The following is an 11,055-nucleotide window of genomic DNA, read 5'->3' on the forward strand; positions in this document are numbered from 1 at the left end:
GGGAGAAGCTATCAAAACTGCCGTGTATATTCTGAACAGATCACCAACAAAAGGAGTTGCAGATGGTACACCGTATCAAGCTTGGTTTGACAAGATACCACAGGTTCATCGCTTTAAAATCTTCGGGTGTCTTGCTCATGCCAAGAATACATATTCACACCTTCCTAAACTTGCTGATAGGAGTGCGAAGACAATTATGTTGGGATATGAAGATGGAACCAAAGCTTACAGACTATTGGATCCACAAAAGAATAGAATTATGGTGAGTAGGAATGTGGTGTTCGAAGAGGAGAAAAAGTGGTGTTGGGAAGAAATCACAAACGGTGATGATGAATAAAGAGGAACTTTCATCGTTCAAATTTCAGAAAAATAGAGTAGAACATAGGAAAGGAATATTGAACATATCGAAGTTGATCAAGATGAAAGACAAAGGAAAAATTCATCCTCAAATTTATCAACGCCAGACAATACCTCAAATGCATCATTGTCAAGCTCATCGACGCCGAAAAAATTTAGGTCTCTAGAAGATATTTATAGAGAACTGAACGAAGCAGAGGAGGAAGCAATGGACCTTTGTTTTCTTTCTATAGAGGAACCAACTTCATATAAGAAAGCTGCTAAGAATAAAAACTAGAGGAATGCCATGATGTCTCAAATTCTCTCCACTGAAAAGAACAGAACGTGGGAACTCACAGATTTTCCGAAGAATCATAAAGAAATCGGCATCAAATGGATTTTCAAATTAAAGAAAAATCCAGATGAAGAAATCATGAAACATAAGGAGAGACTCGTGGGAAAGAGATATGGACAGCAGTTTGGTGTAGATTACAGTGAAGTATTCGCACTCGTGGCCAGGTTAGAAACAGTGAGATTAATTCTTGCCTATGCAGCCTTTAAGAACTGGGAAGTACATCATATGGATGTAAAGACAGCTTTTCTGAATGGCGAGTTCGAAGAGGAGGTGTATGTTGCTCAACCAGAAGGGTTCGTTGACAAGGAAAATCCAAACATGGTGTTAAAACTACGTAAAGCTTTGTATGGATTAAAACAGGCTCCGAGGGCCTGAAATTTTAAACTTGATCAATGTTTGCAGTCACTTGGTTTTGTTAGATGTCCATAGGAATATGCTCTCTACAAGAATATTAATGGAGTTGAAGCAATGATAATCGGCACATATGTGGATGACTTAATCATAGTCGGCTCAAACAAACAAGTTATAGCTCAGTTCAAGGAAGAGATGCACCAGAAATTTGAGATGAGCGATCTTGGACTTTTGAACTATTACTTGGGTATTGAGATACGACAAAGTAGTGAATCAATCACTTTATGTCAGGCCATATATGCAAGAAAAATCCTAGAGAAGCTAGGAATGGGGGAGTGCAATCCTTGTTTGATTCCCATGGAACCAAGAATGAAGATGAGCAAAAATGGGAATGGAGAACCTGCGGTTGATAAAACACTTTACAAAAGTGTTATTGGAAGCTTACGCTATCTGGTTAATACCCGACCCGACATAGCCTACTCAGTTTGTGTGATGAGTAGATACATGGAGGCACCAACAACTTCACATCTCACAACAGTAAAACAAATATTGAGGTATGTGAAAGGTACTCTAAGTTTTGGCTGTGTTTATAAGAAGCTATCGAATGTAGAGCTGGTAGGATTTAGCGACAGTGATATGGCTGGGGATATTGATGATAGGAAGAGTACAACTGGAGTGTTGTACTATTTGGGAGTAAATCCGGGTATTACAGAGGCAGAAGGTGGTGGCTTTGTCATCATGCGAGGCTGAGTATATAGCCGCAACTGCTGGAACATGTCAAGGAGTATGGTTGGGCAGGATTTTGAGTAACATCAGTCAACTGCAAGTAAAACCCAAGCTTAATGTTGACAACAAGTCAGCTATAGCGTTGGCGAAAAATTCTGTTTACCATGATCGAAGTAAGCACATTGATACCAGGTTTCACTTTATTCGCCAATGTGTACAAACTGAAGCTATTGAACTGGAATATGTGAACACAGATGAACAGTTGGCAAATATTCTGACAAAGCCGTTAGCAAGACAACGATTCCTGGAGAAAAGAGAGAAGATTGGCTTGAAGAAAGTCGTTTCAACATAGTTAAACAAGTTTAGAGGAGTGGTTGTTGGTTACAAACTTGTTTTTTTTTTTTTTTTTTTTTTTTTTTTTTTTTTGCTTTATAAGTTTTTTTTGGTTAAAAAAAAAAAACAAAAACAAAAATAGTGGTTAGTATTTATTTTATTTCTGTTGCTTATTTCTCCATGAAAAAAGGCTGGAGATATTGGGAGTAGTGGATGGAATGGTGAAGTGCTTGCTCATTTATAGTAGAAATGGGTAAAATTTTTATTATATAAGGAAAATGGTGCAAGTTCTAAACACACCACAAAAAGAAGAAAATTAATTTGTGTCTTCGCTTCTTCTCCCATTCTGTTACTTTTTTTCTTTCATCCACTACGATAGAAGTCATCACTAAATGGGAACACCCAACTACAGTTACAGAGGTATGAAGCTTCCTAGGGTTAGCAAGCTACTATCGAAGATTTGTCCAAGACTTCGCTAGAATAGCCTCGCCTCTTACACATTTTACAAAGAAGGGCATACCTTTTATATGCAATGATGCACGTGAGGCTAGTGCCAAGACCTAAAATAAAGACTAGTGTCAGCTCCAATGCTCATGGTTCTAGAAAGCTCAGAGGGATACGTACAACCTAGAATCGGCCGCAGTAGTATTCGCAATATAGATATGGTGACACTACCTGTATGGAGAAGAGACCCAAATTTACACCGACCACAATAGCCTGAAATACTTCTTACACCCAAAAAGAATTGAACGTGAGACAACGAAGGTAGTTGGAATAAGTAAAGGACTACGATATAAATATCCAGTACCACCCTGAAAAGGCAAACATAGTCGAAGATGCCCTAAATCATAAAACGGCACACTCGTCGGTCCTCATCACTAGAGAGTTAAAAGTACAAGCGAACTTCGAGTGAGTTTGTTGTAAAAGTGTTAGTTGCTATTTTTATGTTTTAGTAATCCTAAACATGAGGTCACTAATATGGTCTTCTGCCGCATCGTTTTGGCATGATATTCTGATATTCTGCTTTCCGTTAGGATTTTGTTTTTCTCTTTTGTTAAGCATTGTACTGGCTATAAATATAGTCATTTTTCACGTCGATGCAGGCGTCTGGGTCGAGGTTCGGTTTGGGTTGGTTCACGGTCGCGTTTACGGTTAGGCTGCTAATTGTGTTTCTGTTTACGGACTGGGCTGCTGACTGGGTTTCTGTTTATAGACTGGGCCGCGAGTGAGTTAGGCTGCGGGCTAGTTTGGTTGGGTCGAGGGAACTTGGGCCTCAAGTTTGTAGAGGCAGGCACGGGTCGCGGGTTGCGGGCTGGATTGATAGTTGGCTACTGGTCCGAGGAGGGATTTGGGCTTCGGGTTCTACAAGTAGGCTGGCGACAGGTCACAGGCAAAATTATTAGGCTACAATGGGTTTAGGTCTCGGGTATTCGATTCGCGTTTGACCCGAATCCATTAGATTCGTCTTCCTTACCCAACTCAGAGCGATTCTCCAGTGTCCTTTTCTCTCTCCTTGTTGTGACGGTTTCGTGCCACCTTCTTCATCTCTCTTTCATCATCTTCATCTTCTCTCTCTCAAAAAGTTTCGTGGTTGTTGGACGCTTGTGGAGGTAGATAAGAAATTCTTCCAAAAGTTTGATTTTTCGAATTCCATCTTCGAGGACGACGATACACATTGTGAATCCTCTTTGGGGAATATACTAAGGTCGGAGAGGTCTATCATGGTTGATCTGTTTGGTTAAAATGCGGGGCTGAGGGTTTCGACATCACGAGTTTTCCTGCTGGAGCTTTTCTTCAGTTTTCTCCTTCTCTCGAATTTTTTTCGTCTCTTCTTTGGTTGTAGTTGTTCTAAGTGGTTTAGGTGTTGAAAAATAAACTTAAATGCAGGAGAGAGAAGAAGAAAAAATTATGATTTTTTGTTTGTTATTTTGTGAAAAATACTATTACGAAATTTGAAATTTGAGAGGGGAAAGGCTTATGGGAGAGAGAAGAGTGATGACACTAAATTTGAGAGGGAAAAGGGTTATGGGAGACAGAAAAGTGAGGAACATACTGCTAACTTAGCCTTAGAAAAACTATAAAAGGGGTCTTATGTATAGTGTAAAATGTGTAGAGAATAAAAGAACAAGATAGAGAAAAAAGCAGAAAGCAATTTATTGTCTGAGTTATTGTGTAATAACATTTCGAGAACTTCTTTGTCTCCTTCTCTCTCTCCCCTTTTGATACCCCTTTTAAAGTTTCGTGAGAGTTATCTAAATGAGTTAAATTCAAAGCGAGCATTTTTTCTCAAGTTGGTATCGGAGCGGCTTTATTTTTCTACAAATTGGTATTAGAGCGATTTCAATTTCAACAAATTGGTATCAGACCAATTTCAATTTCAACATTGGGGAGGTTGTTGACGTTCACGTGGTGATGGTTGAAGGTTGAAGGAGGCGTTGTGAGGGGTCGGGGAACACAATTTCGTACGGGTCACGGAATTACCAGCGACTAAGTTTTTTTTTTTTTATATTTTAGATTCGTTACATTATTTACCCCTAAAAAGAACTTTCGTCCTCGAAATTTTCAAACTCTTGTACTAACTCGGGGTATTATTCTCTTATTTCATCCTCCTCCACCCACTGTGTCCCCCTTTATATGGTTGCTCTGACACAACACCAAAATGAACGTAATGTCTCTGGTTTGGTAGCACATTCACTTCTTGGGTTAAAATTCTATTGGTTTTCCTCGTAACTCAAATTTTCATTGAGTGGGAGGGGCTCGTAGTCTATTATGTGTATAGGGCCCGTCATGTATTTACTCTACAACTACACGTGAATTACCTCGTGTACTTCTGAGAGGTAGGGAGGTAGGGCTAACTTATACACGAAATACCAATTCACTCGACAATTTTGACAGGTCCAATGCATCTAGGACTTACTTGCCCTTACGTCTGAACCTCAAGAAGCCTCTCATGGGTGCTACCTTTAGGAATACTTGGTCCTCTACCTCAAACTCTAAGTCTCTACGTCTTACATCGGCATAACTTTTTTTTTTGTCTACTTTGAGCGGTACACATTCTCGATCAAATTTTTTGGATAGTCGCATTGGCGACTAGGTCTAGCTTGGGTCCTACTAGCTTTCTCTCACCTACCTCATCCCAACATTGCGGAGACCTGCACCATTTCCCATCAAGGGTCTCGAACGGTGACATTCAAATAGTGGCTTGAAAGCGCAACTTCCCTTAAAGTCTAATACGCAAGAACGTAGAATGTCCCCTAAGATTTGGTGCTCAGTTTTTCCATCTGTTTGGGGGTGGAAGGAGGTGCCAAAGTCGAGCCGAGTACCCAATGCTTTTTGAAGTCTGCTCCAAAACGCTGACGTAAAACGTGGATCTCGATTCGACACTATAGGCAGTAGAACTCCATGAAGTCTTACTATTTCTTCACATACAGTTGTGCCTAATTATCAACTATATATGTGCCTTTGTCAGGTAAGAAGTGTGCCCACTTGGTCAACCTTTCGACAATTACCCAGATCGTTGTATAGCCTTTAAGGGTTTCGGGTAATCCTACTATGAAGTCCATTGCTATGTTTTCCCACTTCAATTTCGGTATACTTAAGGGTTGTAACATCCCCACTGTCTTTCGTCTAAGAGCTTTCACTTGTTGAAAAACTAAGCATTTGCTCACAAACTTGGTCACGTCCCTCTTCATGCTCTTCCACAAGAAATGTTGTTTTAAATCTTGGTACATCTTAGTACCTCCTGGGTGCATGGAAAATGGCAAGGTGTGAGCTTCCGTCAGTATCTCTTTCCTTAACTCCTCTATTGCTAGGATACATAGGCGTCCCTAATACAATAGTACTTCATCTAAGGACTTTGAGAATTCGTCCACTGGACTTTCGTCTAGCTAGCCTAGGACTTTCTGTACGTTAGGATCCTCTCGTTGGGAGGTAATAATTCTCTGCTTAAGAGTAGGTTGCACTATGAGTCTGGCCAGCTGTGCTATGATTCCCTCGCTCGCTACAGCTGTGCTGGCTTGCTCAAATTCTATTTGTACCCTTACTTTCCTTGTAATGAAGGCCGAAGAGTAGGCCGTCTTTCTACTCTAAGCGTCTGTGACCACGTTTGTTTTTCCAGGGTGGTACTGGATATCTACATCGTAGTCCCACCAATTCTAGTCACCTTCTCTGCCTCATATTTAACTCTTAATAGGTGAAGAAATATTTTAAACTCTTGTGGTTGGTAAAACATTGAGTTTTCTCTCCATACAAGAAGTGTCGCCAAATTTTTAGTGCGAACACTACAACGGCCAACTCTAGGTCGTGGGTAGGGTAACTTTTTTTGTATTCTTTTAGTTGACGGGACAGTATGCAACAACCTTACATGTTGCATTAACACACATCCTAGTCCCTTCATGGATGCATCACTATAGATTACGTACCATTCAGAGCTTTCAGGTACTGTGAGTACCAGGACTGTTACCAATCTCTCTTTTTGGTTCTGGAAGCTTGCCTCAGAAGCATCATTCCATATGAATGAAACCCCTTTTCTCGTTAACTGTTTCAAAGGCGAGGCTATCCTAGTGGAGTTTTGCACAAACCATCGATAGTATTCGCAAGTCCAAAGAAACTCCGTATGGATGTTATCGTAGTTGGGCGTTCCCACTTTGTGACCGCTTCGACCTTAGTGGGATCTACAGATACTCCGTCCTTTTTCACCACGTGTCCTAGGAAAAAGACTTGTCGTAACCAATATTCACACTTTGAGAACATCGCGTATAACTTGTTCTCTCTTAGGGCCGCTAGGACTTTTCAGAAGTGTTCCTGGTCTGTTTTCGAGTACACTAGGATGTCATCAATGAGCACGATCACGAAAGTGTCAAGACAGTCCTTGAACCCTCAGTTCATTAACATTATTAACACAGTTGGAGCATTGGTGAGGCCAAATGACATCACTACGAACTCATAGTGATTGTACCTTGTCCTAAATGGTGTCTTTGGTACGTTTTTTTCCTTAATTTTTATTTAACGGTAACCTGACCGCAGATTTATCTTAGAAAATATCATTGCCTCTCTTTGTTACTCTAGGTAACACATACTCGTGGATATTAATATTAATATCATTTTCATGCTCTTAAGGTTGTGTCGTATGTCGATCTAACGACATGATGAAACATGGCATTCATCATTATATAGCATGCTCAATATGGAAAATATCATCATATTACGGTAAACGTCACACAATTATCATGCTCATCATATTGTCATAAAGTGCATCAAGCATTATCAAGTACGTCATTCATCGAAATATATATATACTACGCACATCATAAAGCATCATAACTCATACATCATCATATCCCGTACATCATCATAACTCATACATCATCATACACTAATATATGACATCATATGATACAACTCATACATCATTATATACTGTTATATGACATCATACGATACAACTCATACATCATCATATACTAACATACGACATCGTACAACACAGTTCATACATCATCATAACTCATACAATTTTTAGCGTATCCTATAGTAAGGCCACTTACTTGGTTGGCCTTGGCTCAAGTACTCTCTAATTAGCTAAACATAAGCTCTCGTTCCTTGATAGCTGCTTCCTACGGTGCCAGAGTTTGTTTCCTATCACACCGTTCACCACCTTCCATTAGTATTTCACAATTAAATTACTAATAATTCAATGAATTTGAAATACGACTCTAAAACGACCTTGATTACCTTAACTGGGGCCGAAAATGGATCTAGGACGATTGAAACAGTGGAAACTAGGCTAAAACAGCAGTGGAGCCACCGAAGCGTCGTCGGAGCGTCCAAACCGCTAAAGCCGAAGGGTTGCTTTCATAGCAACTGGACACGTGGTAGCTCTAGAGTAGCCCATGTCGATGCAGGCGTCTCGGGTTGAGGTTCGGTTTGGGTTGGCTCAAAGTCGCGTTTACAGCTAGGCTGCTGACTGGGTTTCTGTTCACAGATTGGGCTGCGAGTGAGTTAGGCTGCCGGCTGGTTTGGTTGGGTCGAGGGAACTTGGGCCTCGGGTTTGTAGAGGCAAGCACGGGTCATGCGTTGCGGGCTAGATTGACATTTGGCTACTGGTCCGAGGAGGAATTTGAGCTTTGGGTTCTACAAGTAGGCTAGAGACGGGTCACAGGCTAAACGATTAGGCTACAATGGGTTTGGGTCTCGGGTATTCGATTCGCGTCTGACCTGAATAATTACGATTCGTCTTCCTTACCCAACTCAGCGCGATTCTCCGATGTCCCATTCTCTCTCCTCTCTGCGACGGTTTCTGATGCCATCTTCTTCATCTCTCTATCATCATCTTCTTCTTCTCTTTCTCACAAAGTTTCATGGTTGTTTGACGTTTGTGGAGGTAGATCAAAAATTCTTCCAAAAGTTCGATTTTTCAAATTCCCTCTCCGAGTTCGACGATGCACATTGTGAATCCTCTTTGGGTAATATACTAAGGTCGGTGAGATCTTTCATGGTTGATCTGTTTGGTTAAAATGCGAGGCTAAGGGTTTCGACGTCACGGGTTTCCCAGCTAGAGCTTTTCTTTAATTTTCTCCTTCTCTCGAATTTCTTTTCGTCTCTTCTTTGGTTGTAGTTCTTCTGAGCGGTTCGGGGAGGTTGTTGACGTTCGTGTGGCGATGGTTGAAGGTTGAGGGAGGCATTTTTAGTGGTTGGGGAACACGATTCCACGCGGGTCGTGGAATTACCGGAGACTAAGTTTTATTTTTTATAATTTCGATTTGTTACATTATCTACCCTTAAAAAGAACTTTCGTCCTAAAAATTTTCAAACTCTTGTACTAACTCGGGGTATTATTCTCTTATTTCATCCTCCTACACCCACCGTGTCCACTAGGTATGGTGGCTCCGACACAACACCAAAACGAACGTAATGTCCCTGGTTGGGTAGCACTTTCACTTCTTGGGTTAAAATTCTATTGGTTTTTCTTGTACCTCAAATCTTCATTGAGTTGGAGGGGCTCGTAGTCTATTATGTGTATAGGGCCCGTCATGTATTTACTCTACATCTACACGTGAATTACCTCGTGTACTTCTGAGAGGTAGGGAGGTAGGGCTAACTTATACTCTACATACCAATTTGCTCGACAATTTTGACAGGTCCAATGCATCTAGGACTTATTTGCCCTTACGGCTAAACCTTAAGAAGCCTCTCATGGGTGCTACCTTTAGGAATACTGGGTCCCCTACCTCAAACTCTAAGTTTCTACGTCTTACATTGACATAACTTTTATTTTTCTACGTTGAGCGGTACGCATTCTTGCTCAAATTTTTTGGATAGTCTCATTGGCGACAAGGACTAGGTCAGGTCCTACTAGCTTTCTCTCACATACCTCATCCCAACATAGCGGGGACCTGCACCGTTTTTCATAAAGGGTCTCGAACGGTGTCATTCAAATAGTGGCTTGAAAGCGCAACTTCCCTTAACGTCTAATATGCAAGAACATAGAATGTCCTCTAAGTTTTGGTGCTCAGTTTGAACATCTGTTTGGGGGTGGAAGGAGGTGCCAAAGTCGAGTTGAGTACCCAATGCTTTTTGAAGTCCGAGCCAAAATGCTGAGGTAAAGTGTGGATCTCGATTCGACACTATAGACTCCAGAACTCCATGAGGTCTTACTATTTCTTCACATACAGTTGTGCCTAGTTATCAACTATATATTTGCCTTTCCCAGGTAAGAAGTGTGCCCACTTGGTCAACCTATCGATAATTACCCAGATCGTTGTATAGCCTTTAAGAGTTTTGGGTAATCCTACTATGAAGTCCATTTCTATGTTTTCCCACTTCCACTCTGGTATACTTAAGGGCTATAACATCCTCGCTGTCTTTTGTCTAGGAGTTTTTACTTGTTGAAAAACTAAGCACTTGCTCATAAACTTCGTCACGTCCCTCTTCATGCTCTTCCACCAAAAATGTTGTTTAAATCTTGGTACATCTTAGTACTTCCTGGGTGCATGGCAAATGGCAAGTTGTGAGCTTCTGTCAGTATCTCTTTCCTTAACTCCTCTATTGCCAGGACAAATAAGCGTCCCTGATACAATAGTCCTTCATCTGAGGACTTTGAGAATCCGTGTATTGGACTTTTGTCTAGCTGGCCTAGGACTTTCTGTACGTTAGGATCCTCTCATTGGGAGATAATAATTCTCTGACTAAGTGTAGGTTGCACTGTGAGTGTTGCCAACTATGCTATGATTCCCTCTGTCGCTATAGCTATGCTGGCTTGCTCAAATTCTCTTTGTACCCTTACTTCCCTTGTAATGAGGGCGGACGAGTAGACCATCTTTCTACTCAAAGCGTCTGCGACCACGTTTGCTTTTCCAGGGTGGTACTAGATATCTACATCGTAGTCCTTCACCAATTCTAGTCACCTTCTCTGCCTCATATTTAACTCTTTCTATGTGAAGAAATATTTTAAACTCTTCTGGTTGGTAAAACTTTGGTTTTCTCTCCATACAAGAAGTGTCACCAAATCCTTAGTACGAACACTACAGCGGCCAATTCTAGGTCGTGGGTAGGGTAATTCTTTTCGTATTCTTTTAGTTGACGGGACGAGTATGCAACAACCTTACATGTTGCATTAACACACATCCTAGTCCCTTCTTGGACGCGTCACTATAGATTACGTACCCTTTTGTGCTTTCAGGTACTGTGAGTATCTGGGCTGTTACCAATCTCTCTTTTAGGTTCTGGAAGCTTGCCTCACAAGCATCATTTTATATAAATGATACCCCTTTTCTCGTTAACTGTGTCAAAGGTGAGACTATCCTAGCGAAGTCCTGCACAAACCATCGATAGTATCCTGCTAGTCCTAAGAAACTCCGTACTGATGTTATCATAGTTGGGCGTTCCCACTTTGTGACTGCTTCGACTTGAGTGGGATCTATGGATACTCTATCCTTTGTCACCACTTGTCCTAG

The sequence above is a fragment of the Cucurbita pepo genome, chromosome 9 (genome assembly GCF_057944985.1).
Source record: "Cucurbita pepo subsp. pepo isolate OVF chromosome 9, ASM5794498v1, whole genome shotgun sequence".
Lineage (NCBI taxonomy): Eukaryota > Viridiplantae > Streptophyta > Magnoliopsida > Cucurbitales > Cucurbitaceae > Cucurbita > Cucurbita pepo.